Genomic DNA, 16,194 nt, shown 5'->3' with positions numbered 1-16,194 from the left:
ATCAAAACTGACTCAGCAGAATTTTTGCTAAAATTGGATGACGTCTAGTCAGACAAGGAAGTACAAAGGTTGGGCCTGGTCAAGCAATGAGCTCAGAGGAGCCTGAGCAGTTTGATCAAGGAAGTTAGTTTTTTTCAGAACCACTGTTGGTTCTAGAAAGCTGATGCAAGGGCCTGGAATGACTGGGAGTGCTGAGACATAGGGTAAATGAATCAGGAACAGTAATGGAGATAGTGTGTCCAGAGAAATAGAAGTGAGAGTTCCACTTCACTCCAGGTCGATCAAGAAACAACTGGAATATTTTTCTCCATTAGGCACACACTTCAGATTACACAGGAAAAAAAAAAAACTGATGGTAACAATGAGATAAAAAACATGCCATAGGAAAAAATAGAAAGATAGCTTTGGGAAAGAACTCAGAGGGAGGAAGACAGAGCTGGCTTTTTTTATAGGCTTGGCTTCAAGTCTCATCCCCACTAGGTACTAATAGGGTAATATGAGTCATTCACTTAACTCCTTTATGCCCAAGTGTCCACATCTGTAAAATGGGAATAATCACATGCCTACTTCCTTTGTCATTGTGAAAGTTAAATGGATCAACACACGTAAGTTTTCAAGTAATTTCTTCACGTTAAATCACTCCATATTAATCAGGTTGTCACAACTGTTGCCAAATAAATTTGGGAACTGTCAGAGAGTAAGTTAGATTCCACCTTGGATGGAGTTTTCACAGTGCAAATTCCAGGAAGACAGGTTTAAACTCTGGTCATAGCATTAGAAAATACTTCTTTGGTGGGCCAGGCAGTGTTTACAACGTATTTTCTATCTTCTGTGGATTTGTAAGTCAAGATTGGATAGCCACATGGTGAGGAGGTTAACGTAAGAGTAGATGAACTAAATTTGAAATCTCTCCCAATTCTGAATCTGTGTTCCTCCTCAAGGCAACCGCCATCACCTAATGAGCTTCACTTCTCACAACACACATGCTTTATGTACTAATGAATGTGCCTCCTTCCTCCTTTAGTCTGAGAGCTCTTGATGATGAGATCACTGTCAGATTCATCATTACTTAGCTTTTAATTCCCAGCAACTTAGTATCTTATACATGGCAGGGGGCTCAATGCTGTAGGTTTAAATTATTGAGAATACACTTTTGTACCCAGGGGCAGGTTGTCTTTCAGAAAATCATCCAACCTACCTGTCCCAGCCTGCAAAGTGCACATGTCAGATGTTGCGGGAGGAAGCATGAGGCATATATCTTATGCCACTTAATTCTTACCTTTATGAATTGTACCAAAAGTCGGCAGACTTTGCAGTGATTTAGAGACATTCATTCAGAAAGAAAGATTGTCAACAAAACCACTGGCAGATCCCAGGCAGCTGAAACTCCAGAATCTCAGGATCTGTTTTGCTCATTTAGAAGCAGGATAGACTATCAGAGGGGCAGGCCATCCATGCTAATGAGTTATAAGATTTAACATTTGGGGGAAACCCCACTACTCACTATACACAATAATTCAGAAAGACAGAAATAAGCAATGGTTCTCTTCCCTGGGGAATATTGATGTCCCCTAATATCATGGGCTACAGTTGTCAGAACCAAAGCTTAGGAAATCAGCTAGAACAAGAAAGGCAGATTAAGGAGCTTGGATAAGAAAGAGAAAACCTGAAGCAAACAGTCCATCTGCATCGAGGTGATGGTGCAAAGAGTCCAAAAAGTGTGTGAAAGGCAGATGGTTTAGCAAGTAGAATGTGGCCATCTGCAAAAATTATGCAAAATTACAACCAAAAATCAAAGTTCCACTTTACTAAACAGCTTCAAGACTGCTAGACACTCCAGTAAAGAGTTCTTATAAAGTGATTGGACACATTTCTCTTACTATGCAAAATAAAAGTTGTGGAATTTTACCATTTTTACCTTCAGAATGGAAAGATGTCCAGAGAAGGAGGGAAGTAAGGTGACAATGACTACAGAGCAGAGTGGTAGGGAGCAAGAAAGTGCAACATATTGAAAGCATAGTGGTCATGCTAAAGATCGGTCAGAACATTGGATTAGATTCCAGGAAATCATTCATTGTTCCATTTACACATGAGTGTTCTGTTAAGTACATTTCATGTGTCTGGTGCCCCCATATCCTTCCTCATTTGTACAATGGGAGTAAGAATAGTGTCTACCTTGTGTGTTGCTGTAAAGGTTAAATGCATGAACACCACCGAAAAATTTCTTCACATTAAATTGTTCAATTAACAACAACCATGCCATCCTGACTGTTATCACATACTTTGAGAGCTGTCAGAGGATAATTTAGATTTCTCTTTGGGTGGACTGTCAATGGTGATTTCAGAAAGGCAGATTTAATTTCAAGGACATAAATTTCAAACATGCTGCCTTAGTAGGGGTTCGGAAGGCCACACAAAGTACCTTTATTCATCAAGTTTACAATCCAATGAGGTCAGTGAACAAGCTAGAGCATAGAATTGAGCCCTCATTGATATCTGCTTGCCTATTTGAGAGCCCATCTGGTAGCCATGAATTGATGTATGTGAACCAATAGATCAATCTTAAGTAACTATTAAAGGCAGCCTTGGCTCCTGTTTATAACATTATTGATGCTTTACAATTCACTTAACTTTCAGCATGGTGTACTGAATCCACGCTCAAAACTTTCTGAATTTTTATTGAAATTATTTAGGGCCTCTCCAAGAGGCTGTAAGAACAGTAGTAAAACAGTAGTAAAATTATAAGCAGTTTTTTATAACCTGTAACTAAAAACAGACTGTAACAATGATGAATTTTTTTAATATTCTTACTGTTTCAAGACTATTATATTAATAAGGCCATCATGCATCACTGTTGTATTCCAACAGAACTATTAGTTTCTGTATCAGTGTTAGTGTAATTACAGCCTGATGGTTTACACCATCATACAAGCACTAAATATTTAACTAAAATGAGTACAGTATATAAATATTAATTTGAATGACTACAGACTTAAAACAGTGGAATCAATGATGAAAAAGTTCTTTCATTTTGAATAAGAAAACAAAGGTATCAAATGATTTTAAAAATTCAGAATTATAAGAAAAATATGGAGATTTTTAAAATAAGAATGTGAATAGCATCTTGTTGTATTTTGACCCTATTTTACAAGGCAGTCTTCTTTGATAATATGGGAAAAAGATAAAGTGTCTAACAAGATACACAAGAATCTTTTTCTTTTATGTAGAAAGGACAACTTGTTTGTCAGGGATTAGAGGCAACATCTTTGCAATAATGTTGAGATTTGCCATCAAATATGTATTTCACAAATAGACCACTAGATTGGTGAACTCTTAATGATGTTTTTATGAAATTTAAAGTCAAATAATTAAAAGTCAAATAATTAATTTCTCAGTCCAGAGGAGAAAAAGAATCAGCATATACAGGTTCTTTGGCTGATACTTTACTGGGAGAGAAATGAGAGGGGAGGGTTTGTTAGTTTAATCAAGTAAATCTAATAATAATTTATCCTAATTATACATACCCTAGTTTTTAAGGATAAGAATAATTAACATAGCAATAACATTACTAATGCTTCTTGCACTTACTCAAGTTCATTTAGTTTACCAAACAATTGAAAACACAAAAATGGACCTCCTACTTTCTCCCCTACAGATTTTATCCTAAATATCAGTTTTCTTTACAATATAGCCTAACCTCAGTGAAAATCTAGTTCTCATTTATTTTGTACAATTTACCCAAGGTAGCCCTCTGTATTAATTTGCAAATAAACCACCTGTATGGCTTAGGAGGTTTCAAATCAGAATCCACCTTTAATTATTTACTTCCAGGGGAAGTAATAGCTCCTGTGGCATGCATGGATAGCAGAAATTACTGTGATCGCTATTTTACACCTACTTCAATTGCTAAAGCCTTTTGCCTTGGCTGTGGTTTTCCTAGCAACAGGGGCACTGTATTTTCTGTAGCATGGCAAGACATTAGTGCTTGTCCTTCAAAGAACAGTTTCAGACCAAAGTGAAAGGATGGTCTTCGGATGTCAGGGTGTGGAGAATGGGAGATGCTGGTTAAAGGGTATAAACTCGCTGTTTTAAAATGAGCAAGTTCTAGAGACCAAATATATACCATGTTGATCATAGTGAAAAATATTGTATCATACACTTAAAGGTGGCTAAAAGAATATTTTCAATATTCCAACATGAAAAGCATGATAAGTATGTAAATTAGCTTAATTGCTAAACATTTCATAATCTATACATATATCAAAACATCATGCTGTACACATTGAATATATAAATTTTATGTCAATTAAATCTCAATAAAGCTGAAAATTAATTAAGAGAAATATCAGCTCTTCAACTTAAAGGTGGGAGAAAATTTCCAGAACATTTACCTCCAAATTAAGATTTATCCAGGACAAAGCTCCACCTAATCCTTCTAGAAATTAACACCAAGGAGCTTGTATGAACCATCTTGGTCAACTGCAAAAATTTTTTCTGGGCTTCACATGATGCAGAGAACCCTAATTTTCTTTCAACTCTAAAGTGAAAAAGATTACATAATTTATACTCTCCTGGAGCAAGGGTGTTGAGTAGATACTAGGAGCAATATTGCCACATGAGTTTCCATGACCCTGAACTCTCGCTGCAAAGCACTGGGAAAACTCTTTCATCATGCTGAGTCACTTGCTCAGGAGGAGTGTGGATGGTTCACCCAAGGAGATGGGGCAATCCTTCAACCTCACACATTAAAGATGACTTGTATCTAACATCTCAGTCAGTGCTTGACTATAATTGCTTATTTGTATTACTTTACAAATTGTTTATTTGGAAGCAAATAAATCAAAACTTATACTATTGCATTTGTCATCTATTTCATAATTTCACCTTGATAAAGAGCAAGGTGATTTAAAATGTTATTTAAAAGAAAATCATTTAATGATTTGAGATTCTATCCCATTTTCTTGTTCTTTAAAAATACATTAAACCTATGCAAAATGACTTTCTACTTAAAGTGAATCAAAATTTAGATTATGATCATGGAATGGAGATTATCTTTTAGGAAAAGTGTTGTAATAAGTCTCCAGGTGTTCTACAGTACCCCCAGCTCCTTTCTTGCTAACATTTTGCATAGCAGTCTCCCTTCTGAGCAGGGGCTGCCCAGGAGAGGAACATGGAATGTATCTGCCCAAAGCCAACAAGAATGCTCTTAAGGACTGAGGATGAGCTACTCAAGACCAATATTTATTGATCAGACTTGAAAGACACTCACAATCGTCTAGGGAAAGGCGATAAACATCTGAATTCACCTCAGATCTTTAAAGCAATCTAATTTTTAGCAACAGTTGCTATTTCACAGGTGTGGGGAGAGTGTTTACTTTCATTGAACTAATTTGATCTAAATTGAGAAAACATTTAAGAACTGAAAAACACAAACAAAAAACAAGAGGCTCCTATTTTCCCAGGGCAAGAATAAAAAAGGAAAGGCAAACAAAGCCAGATACAACATGCAGCTTAACATTTCAACCTTTTTCCATTGGCCTGACTAAATGATGTCTGTTCTAGTTTATTTTTCACAGAGTACAATTCCCAGGTGAAACTAAAATAATAAATACATATGTTCATTCTGCTAAGAGTAATTAAAGATGTCCTTTGCTGACAAAAGCAAAGGTATACCTAGTATATAAACTTGCTTTTTTTTTTTTTTTAGTTAAATAAATATTTTTGCCTGAATTCTTTGGGAGTTGGCTTCCTCCTTAAAACAGGAGGAGATGATCTCTGAGTGAAGAGATAACCTCTTTCCTCACAAAGAATTTAAAAGCTTCTGCTTCAATTGATCATAATACATTTTCAAACGAAGGGAAAAAAGTCCATTTTCCTTTGTAATTACAACAGTGATGTGATCAAATAAATCATTGCTTTAAAATGTAGAGCACATACCATACCTGCGGAGGAGGAAACATCAGACATCTATCTGCATAGTAAACAATGCTCACTTACAGAAGCAGGCTTTTCATAAGAACCACATTATAAAGCACAATTTTTGTGCCTAATGATTTAAATCAAAATTTAAATAAAATCTACTGTGTTCACATTTCCCCACCCCCTCTCTACCTCCCACGGTACTTTTCTTCATGCTAAATAACCCAAATGTCTTTAGCTTTTCCTCAAATGACCCATTATCTAAACTAATCATTTGTAGTCACTCTCTTTTGAGCTCTCTCCAAGTTTTCTACATCTTGCTTCAAACAAAGGGCCCCAGATTGGACCCTGTGCTCCCATAAAAGCTTGATGAATGTCGGTCATAAGGAGTTCCTCACAGTCTTCCCTTCTCAAATAAGAGAACAGCCTTGATCGCGCAACTTCCTAACCATCAGCCAGCTGGCCCCTGCCCTGATCCCTCTCCTGGGTGATGGGTAGAAACCCTCATTTTCTGCCTCTCACTTAAACTTCTCGATGGCAGAAACAGTAGCTGCAGCTACTTCTCAAACACCCTCTGCGTGTCGACTCTGGTGCTGGGCACTGTTACCACCTTTTAAAATATTAAGCATTGCTATTTTCCTTGTTATGAGACCAGACTAAGCAATCTCTCCAAAGCCGCAGAGTCAGTGGGTAGGAAAGGGAGGGTTCACACATAGGTTTAACTGATGCCAAAGCTCCCATTCACAACAAGGATTTTTACCGACTTGGAAGGGGCTCAGAACATGGAATTCCAAAACACGCCACTGTGGCATAAGGATTCTTCTGAGATGAAGACAACTGAGAAAAAGCAGACTCGGGATGAACTTCTGCCCTGCTCCCCTCTACCAGGAATGGCTTGTGATCACTGGAGACTCTTCATCCAGAGCTGGCACCAGAAAAATCTCCACTTACTAATCATCCCTTCTCTTCCACTAGTTTCCCCCTAGCTTTACCTTTTTGTAGCTTTCTGTCTTTGGAGCCCTGAAGTCCTTTCCTTTTGTCTTATCCTTTCTCTACATGCATTATTCTTTACTCAGGTACCATCTAAGCCCAAGCTCTAACCACTCCTTTAAAATATTCAACAAGTGTGTGATGCATGTGTTAAGGGCCTTGCTTGTTTTTCTCTTGTTAATCTGTCTTTTGTCAGCCTAAATTGCAGAGCACTAGCCAGAGAACCTGGGTGGAGTAGCGGGAAAAAGGAAAATTTATCCTGCCCCGCAACTCCTACGTTCTCTCTCATAAAAATCGTACAAGAAATCTCAAATCAGAGCAAGTTTTGAAACTCTCCACATAGCAGAATTATTTAGTTGAGATGGTCGCCCTCATAGTGTAACACCCCAAACCACACGCCAGAGAAGTACTGGCAAGAAGCCAAGTGCCTATGTTCTAGCAAGCGTTTCAAGAATAAAGATTAGTGGAGAGCGGCAAGATGGTGGAATAGGAAGGGAGCACATTGATAGTTCGGCAAGACACAGGTTAATAAAAGTGGAGATACTGCAGGGTCAAGGAAGAGTAGGGGAAGAAACAGCAGAGGAAACTCTTCTGGAACTAGTGATTCACAGTGGACCTGCGTGGAGAGCGTGGGAGCCCAAGTTCGGGACACCAGCGGCAGACACAACACACCAGCGCTGGAACGTGAGGTGAGCCGAACCTCAATAGCCCAAGACACCAGGGGGCAAGCGGAAAGAGGAGACTAGAGGGAACGAGGCTTGAAACTCCGTGGGGAAAAGTTCACCAGGCTAACTAGAAGAGAGAGTGGAAAAAAAAAAAAAGTGACCGATACCGACACGAGTTTCTCTCTCTCCGCTCACCCCTCAAAGGGTAGCAAAACAAAGAGCAGGCGCCATTTTGGACATACGTCATAAGCACGGCAACCTCAGGTCTGCACCGGCCCTGAGCCTAGCAGAAAAACCTGACTCTGGGGGGAGGGGTGAAATAACAGGAGATTAGCATCTAACTTGGCAACCCAGTGGGAGACTGCAGGAGAATTGGAGCCCACACCAAGGGCAGCAGAGATTCCCTGTGTGGTCCTTGGGAAAGAGCTTCCGATCTCTGGCTCCTGTGGGTATATCATTTGTCTGCTAACTACCTCCAATTACGTTCAGCTGTGCAGAATTACTTCCCTTTTGAATCAAAAAAAAAAAAAGAAAGAAAGAAAGAAAGAGAGATTTACCACGCCTAACCTGGGAGTGTCATTTTTGACACACCCTCAACCCTGAGGAACCAAATATAGCTCTCAGGCCACACTCATCTCAAGCCTCTAAGGCTCCACCGAAAGCAGACAGTCCACTTAATATAGAGCCATAATGTAACAAGAAAAAACACCACAGTAAAGAAACCAAATATCTCCAACATGCCATACAACAAACGCAAAAACGGAGGTAACAAGAACAAGGAAGACACTATGACTCCCCCAAATGAAAAAGACACCCCAATTCAAGATTATGAAGATGATGAGATAGAAGAAATGCAAGAAATGGATCTCAAAAAATTGATAAGAACATTAAGAAGTTCTCAAAAACAAATTCTTGAACTACAGAAATCCTTAATGGACAAGATAGAAAATCTCTCTCGTGAAAATGAAATATTAAGGAGGAATCAAAATGAAATGAAACAACTAGTAGAACAAGAAACTGTGATAGTGACGAGAAATCATAATGAAATGAAGAATTCAATAGATCAAATGACAAACACATTAGAGAGCCTCAAGAATAAAGATTAGCAAGTGCTGCTCTGGCGCCCTCCCGTGGACAATGTGATGTGAGGCGACCCACATAGGCAGAGAGCAACCATCTCAAAAAATGACTTAACAGTCCATTTAAAAGCACAAACACGCTGTAACCTAATGCAGCCAAGGACATGATCTAGTTAACCTGACCAACAAGTTAACTTGTTGATATTCTTAAGTCCATGGGTCAGTTTCATTCTGTATCTTTAATACCTACTAAATCAATGAAAATGAAATTAAAAGTGTAAAGAATCTGTGGAGCACCTGAAATATATATTGGGAATCAAAATTTGCCTCCTTTAAGTAAAATGACATCTGATCACTTAATGATTTGTGTTCTACTCGTTTGTGGCTCATAATATTTCAAGTTGTATATAACAAAGGTAAAATTAAAGACACAACATAGGCTAAATAGCATTTTTAACCAGAAACAGAACGGTAGGTCATTCAACTCTACAAATGAGTGTACAAGCCATTGGAGAAATTTACTTCGCTATTCATTCATTTCTTCATTGTTCATTTTGTACATGAATGCATTTCTTTCATTTAATTTAAAGATTTAGCCCAATCTAAATAAGATGATGTCTAACTCAATTTCAAAATCAACTCAACATAATGTGTATTTTAATTACATTATGGATGATTTCAAGTTTGTCATAAAACATTTATCTTGTTTTTAATAAAGAATGTTCCTGATAATTTAAAGCCTTTAATTCTTTTTTTTAATGTATGTAACGAAATAAACTTCTCAGGGGCAGCAGATGCATTGCCAGGCATCTGTCTCCCTGAATGATTTACGTATGTATTTGGTTTTATCTGCATCTCATTGTGGTGGTGTTGGCAACGTTAATTAAGAAATATTTAAGTATCTTTCTCCAAACTTTGATCCACCATTTAATTTATTCAAAATGCTATGTTTGTATTCTTTTTAGTTTTTTGTTTTTGTTTTTGTTTTTGTTTTTTTGACAGGCAGAGTGAATAGAGAGACAGAGAGAAAGGTATTCCTTTTTGCTGTTGGTTCACCCTCCAATGGCCACTGTGGCCTGCGCATCACGCCGATCCGAAGCCAGGAGCCAGGTGCTTCTCCTGGTCTCCCATGCTTGGACCATCCTCCACTGCCTTCCCGGGCCACAGCAGAGAGCTGGCCTGGAAGGGGGGCAACCGGGATAGAATCCGGTGTGCCGGCGCCGCAAGGCGGAGGATTAGCCTGTTAAGCCACGGCGCTGGCCACCGGCCTGTTTTTGTTTAGATTTCTTGGATCCAAGATTACTGTTTCACTCTATGGAGCTGATAGTTACAATTCATGACAGAAGACAATGCAACATTCAATCTCTGCTTTTGACCGACAGAGTCTGCCAAACAGATCAGCCATTCCCACTGAGTCCTCACCAGGACTTTTCCATTTTGTTTCTATTCTCTTTTCTCCCCATCTTGGCTGTCTCCTCACCCTGGGTCCTCCTACTCCTCCAGCCCCTTCCCAGTTCTCTTCTGCACTACCCTGTTGTAAATGGCTCCAGTCTACCCTCCTACGGCATCCCCTTTCCAAGTCATCATGGTTCTATTTCATTATGGCAGGCAAGTTTGGCTTTGAGTGTGACCCTGGGTTTGAATTCCATTTCTAACACTCTGCAAATTATAGAACCTGGAGAAATGTGTTACCTCTCTTTGCCTCATGTTCTAACTGGAATACAGCAATAATATTAGCACCCACCTCACACGACTGGGACAGTTACATAAGTCAGAACATTTCTACTTCAAAGAAGAATATTGGTATGTTGTCATTTCTCAATAATTACCTCTCTGGTTTTCATGCTATCAATCTTAATTCTTCCTTCTTATTGTAATCAGGAAGCAAATAAGCCCTTATATAACTATTCATTTTTAATTTATTTTTATTCAACTTCTCAAACTCCTGTAACCCCAAAATAAGAAGGACCCTATGTGTTCTCATTTCTACACGGTATGAACAAAAGAAATGCAATCTTCAAAGGTAAAAAGGATTTTGATTTTTACTGAGGTTCTTGAAAAACTGCTGGAGGATTTGAATTTGAGAAGGGTAGTATGTGATTGCAACAGAGAAGAATATTTTAAAATCCCTCTGTTTCCAGCTCTGCCATTTTCAATACCATTCCATGTATGACAGCTGCTCCCCCAAATGTTTTTCTCTTTGCTATGGCACAGTTTCAAACCTCAAAACTCCCCAAACCTAGACTGCAAATTTCATCATTCCACCAGCCCAACACCTTCTGTTTTTATATATAACAAATATTTATAAAGTTCTGCTTGTTTAGCTGTTCTCAGACTTAGCTGAAAATTGGAAATACATGGGGTGTGTTAAAAATACTGATGTCTTAGCCCCACCCTCAGAAACCCAAAAGTAATTGATCTGGGGTGCTGCTTGGCCAGGGACTCCTTCAGAGTTTCCCGTGGGATTCTAATATCCAGGCAGGGTAAGAACCATGAGTCTTCCTTTCTGCTGTTCTCTCCAGTGTCAGTCTCCTAGTTGTGCCCTTTCTTACAACACTGATGCTCATGAGAGCTCAGGAGCTGGGAGTGAGGAAATGCCATGTGTTCAGTACCAGAATTTTCCTTAGGCGGAATGAGAGCTGAAACCCACTCTGGGCACTTATTCACATGTGGTTTTGTCACTGTGCCACTCTCCTCTTCTATGCTCCAGGAGGACCTAGACATCCCCCCCCCCCTTATCTCTCCACCCCTATTCACCAGCTGGCACTCTCACATCAACCTGTATTAGAAGAAGCATTGTTTGGCTTCTCTTAAGGAACCTTACCCTTGCTGTTTCTACAGGTAAATGACTCACACTCACAATGACACTCTGGCTTTGTAATGTCTGTAACACCCAAGTATATGTCTCTAAAGGCAGCTAAGATTCAAGACTGAGTGCTCTGTAGTAGGGTAATGCCAGGATCGCGACTCACTGTCTTCTACTTATTATCCACGAGACCTTGGGAATTGCCTGTAAAATAGGGTTGCTTGACATTTTATCGGCTACACCGTGGTGTGGAAGAAGGAAATTAAATCATCGCTTCGTGAATGTTTCAGTCTTATTATGTATTACTTGATGTCTCCCATAATAATTTACTGCAAACTTAGATTGGCATTTACTGTAAATTCACAGATTTGAATTTGCATCAGGTAAACTTTTTATAAAAGACGTTTTTGCACAGGACTGTAATTTTCTAACACATTTCTTAAGGAGAATATGGACACCAAATGGGATACTATGCTATTTTAGTTCCTACGCACTCAGAACAGAGCCAGCCGGGGGAGTTGGGGAAATGGCATAAAGTTCTGGAAACATCTGTGTCAAGTCTGTGTCAGGCCGCCATAGCATCCCTCTCACTACTTCCAACCTTTACTTCCATTCTTGTTCTCTGGGCAATGATAGCTTGACTAAATGTCTGCTCACATGTCACTTCTTCAAACAGGACTCCCCTGATCTGTAACAGAGCCTCCTCTCACCCTCTACCCCCACCACCTACTTCATTTTTTCACGGTAGGCCTTGTTACTAACCAAGTATACACAACAGGGATAAATGTTTCCTTCACTACAACATAAGGTTCAATAGGGTAGCTCTTTGAGATCCTCATCCACTGCTGTATCCCAACATGAAAGCAATGCCTAGTGTGCTCGATAAACATTCAATGCATGTTTGTTGAATTTAAAAAAAAAATGTTTCATCTTATAATTGAAACTATCATTCTAGTCGTCTGAGTATTTGCTTTTCATTTTAAGCAGAAGAAATGAGGCCCAGAGAGGTTAACTGATATTCCCAAAGCTCCCACTAAGAAATGGCAGAGCTATAATTGGATCCTCAATTACCTGCTCTGAATCTAGTGTTCTTGCTACTAGAGCAGGCTGCAAACGCCACCCTTCAACTGTAGCCTCCTTCAAGTTCTGTTTTTTATTTCTTCTACCTACAGACTTAATCCTATGAGCAATGAGAACATATATTGGTTGCAGATTTTAACTTAGAAAACCACTGAACAAAATGGAAATCACTCTAACTTAATGTCCATGAAATGTCACATGTAAATACTTAGCTCATCCTGCAGTTACTCCTCCTCAACTCTGTTCTTCCCTTATTGTACTGAAATTCAACTGGGCATGAGCTATGAGTCTCTTAAAATCTGCTTCCTGTGATTTCAGTCAGAGAGCTCTCCCAGAGTAAAAATACTTAAAACCAGCCTTGCCTGTTAAGATATCCAGAAGCTGGAAACCTCACAGCTGTTGCTAGATTTTTATATCCAAGTAACTCTAAGAAAAATAAGTTTTTGTTGTTGTTTTTGAAATCTGGCTTTCTGGGCAAAATGGTGTCATTTTTGGTATCATGTCTGGACTTCAAATTCCTATATCTTTTTATTACAAATAAACTTTTCAAACAAAATCCTTCCGTGAACTACTTGGGCATGTAGTAGCTAGCATTTGCAAATGGCAGCAATAGCGTTTCTGTGCCCAGGTTTGGCAGTCTATTGACTTCAATTCAAAGCATGTTTGTATCAGTTATTAACTGTGACTTGGGCAGATATCTCAGATTCCCTAAACCTCATTTTCCCTCCATATAAAGTGGAAACCACAATAGTTGCTAACCCCATAGCATGACTATAAGAATTATGTGAAATGATATATATGAAGTTTGCAACAATGCTGCTGACACACAAGAAATGTTCAGCCAAACGGCTCATTGATATTGTTACTGTTATGATGACATTGTCACTGCTTATTGTCTCACATTCTCTCTCACCTCTTTTTTTTTTTCTTTTTTGACAGGCAGAGTGGACAGTGAGAGAGAGAGACAGAGAGAAAGGTCTTCCTTTACTGTTGGTTCACCTTCCAATGGCTGCTGCGGCCGGTACACCACGCTGATCTGAAGCCAGGAGCCAGGTGCTTCTCCTGGTCTCCCATGTGGGTGCAGGGCCCAAGGATGTGGGCCATCCTCCACTGCACTCCCGGGCCATAGCAGAGAGCTGGACTGGAAGAGGGGCAACCGGGACAGAATCAAGTGCCCCAACCAGGACTAGAACCCAGGGTGCTGACGCCGCAGGCGGAGGATTAGCCTAGTGAGCCATGGCACCGGCCCTCTCTCACCTCTTGAGAACTACTGGCACATTTTCTATTCTGTCCACTTAGAAAAATTCCACAGGTTTAGCAATAGGAGATGCCAGGCCCCAGTTTCCGGGCAACTGAATGACTGCTCTGTTTTCCTGTGGGGAATCCCTGTGCTCTCTCAGAGCATCTACCCGAAGCATGTCTTTGTATCAGGACAGTCATTTTCCTAACTGTTCAAAGACCAACCCCTGTGGCAGTTCCATGCCCACTAGGGCTGCACTGGGGGAATAGGAAGAAAGAGAATCAAGAAAGAAGAGTCTCTTCTCTCAAAGTCCCCTACACTATTTCTTTAATACCTTTTCAGTTTATGAGATTTGACAAGGAAATAAAGGCATTGCTTCAGGCCATTCCAATCTCACAATGAAAGTATTCTCTTAAAATTGCTACATCTAGGTGAGCTTTTATATCCATGTCATTACTCAAGGAAAATTGTGAAGATATGGGGAAGGATGTAGGAGAAATCTTATTAAAGCATTCATAGCCCAAAAAAAGCTCTTGCTTCTTCATTCGAAAGACATCTCTTTCTCCTCATTTTATATCACTCATCAGAAATGTCATGATATGTTGAATGATTAGTACCCCTCCAAATGCTTTGAAAAAGTATGACTTTTTCAAAAAAATGCATAAAGGAAAGCAAACTAGAACAACTTGCCAGTTGTAGTGTAAGAATCATGGAATATATACTGAAATATGTGAGTATAATAAACCCACAATGGTAACTAGATGAAAGAGAAGAAGATGAAGGCATGGATTTGATTTAGAATACAATTCTGAAGCCAGGAATGGGAATGGTGTTTTGAAATCTGATCTCACTAAAAGAAAACTTTATTGAATATCTTGTGCTAGCTGACAAAAATAACTGTGTGTGTGTGTGCGTGCTTGTGCATATGTGGAGGGGGTATATACCCACTCCAAGCTCTTTAAGTAACTGGAATTTTAAAATACACAACCATATATATATATATATATATATATATACAGCAAATAGAAAAATTATAGTACATGAAGTTAATATTAGGATGGAAAAATGAAGGCATCAGAGACAGGGGTATTTTGAAAGAAATGTCTCTATTGCTATCTTGTACCTTACTAGACACAATTGAGCAACATCTTCACACTTCTGGAAGAAAATATTTTTGAATTTGGATTTCATTCTTTCAAGCTGCCATTTAAAAGTGTGTGTGAGGGGGTGAAAATAAAACTTTTTAAGCTAGTCAAGAAAAAAAACAAATGTTTGGGCTGGCGCCGCGGCTCAATAGGCTAATCCTCCGCCTGCGGCGCTGTCAAACTGGGTTCTAGTCCCGGTCGGGGTGCTGGATTCTGTCCCGGTCGCTCCTTTTCCTGTCCAGCTCTCTGCTGTGGCCCGGGAGTGCAGTGGAGGTTGGCCCAAGTGCTTGGGCCCTGCACCCGCATGGGAGACCAGGAGAAGCACCTGGCTCCTGGCTTCGGATCAGCATGGTGCACTGGCTGCAGTGTGCCAGCCGCAGCAGCCATTGGAGGATGAACCAACAGTAAAGGAAGACCTTTCTCTCTGTCTCTCTCTCTCACTGTCCACTCTGCATGTCAAAAAAAAAAAAAAAAAGAAAAAGAAAAAAAAAAACAAATGTTTGTCTTCATGGTCATATTCTAAAAATATTGTGCAAAGATGGACTCTACCAAATGAAAAGAAAAATTAAAGTGTAGAAAAATTTCAAAGGAGAAACAAGCCAACTATGTGAATGAATCCAAAAGAACTTCAAAACAGTTTCAGGAGGAGAGATGCACAGCACATTTAGAACCCAACTGGCCCAGGCAGAGATCTTTGACCATAATGGCTTCCCAAAGAACACAAGATATTCCACTGGGCAGATAATCTATTTGAAAGTTGCAATGTATGAGTGATAAAATAAGCAAGATATAGTCTTTCTTTCTTCTTTTCTCTCTCTCGCTTTCTCTTTCTTTCTTTCTTTCTTTTTTCTTTCTTTCTTTCTTTCTTCCTTTCTTTCTTTCTCTCTCTCTCTCTTTCTTTCTCTTCCTTCCTTCCTTCCTTCTTTCCTCCCTCTCTCCTTCTCTCCCTCCCTCCCTCCCTTTCCTTTTTTTTTTGGTTATCATCAAGGACAAAAAAAGAGAATTAGAAATTTCAGAAAAAACAAAAACAAGGACTTCACCAGTGAAGCGATTTTCCAGATATGAAGCAGAGGGAAGTGTGGCTTGAAATGGAAAATGAATCCCCAGAGAAAATGAACTTTCAGTTGACTTTGATGTTTCAAGAAGCAAACACCTTTGAGGATACAAACCCCCACAGGTCGGCAGGCTCAGCAACAGCGGCATTTCCTTCTCTAGGTGTCCAGTCATTTACTTGAATAAAAATGAATATTACTTGCATAATCATCACTTT

This window comes from Lepus europaeus, chromosome 5 (assembly GCF_033115175.1).
Source record: "Lepus europaeus isolate LE1 chromosome 5, mLepTim1.pri, whole genome shotgun sequence".
In the NCBI taxonomy this organism is placed as follows: Eukaryota; Metazoa; Chordata; class Mammalia; order Lagomorpha; family Leporidae; genus Lepus; species Lepus europaeus.
This window is presented reverse-complemented; position numbering follows the sequence as displayed.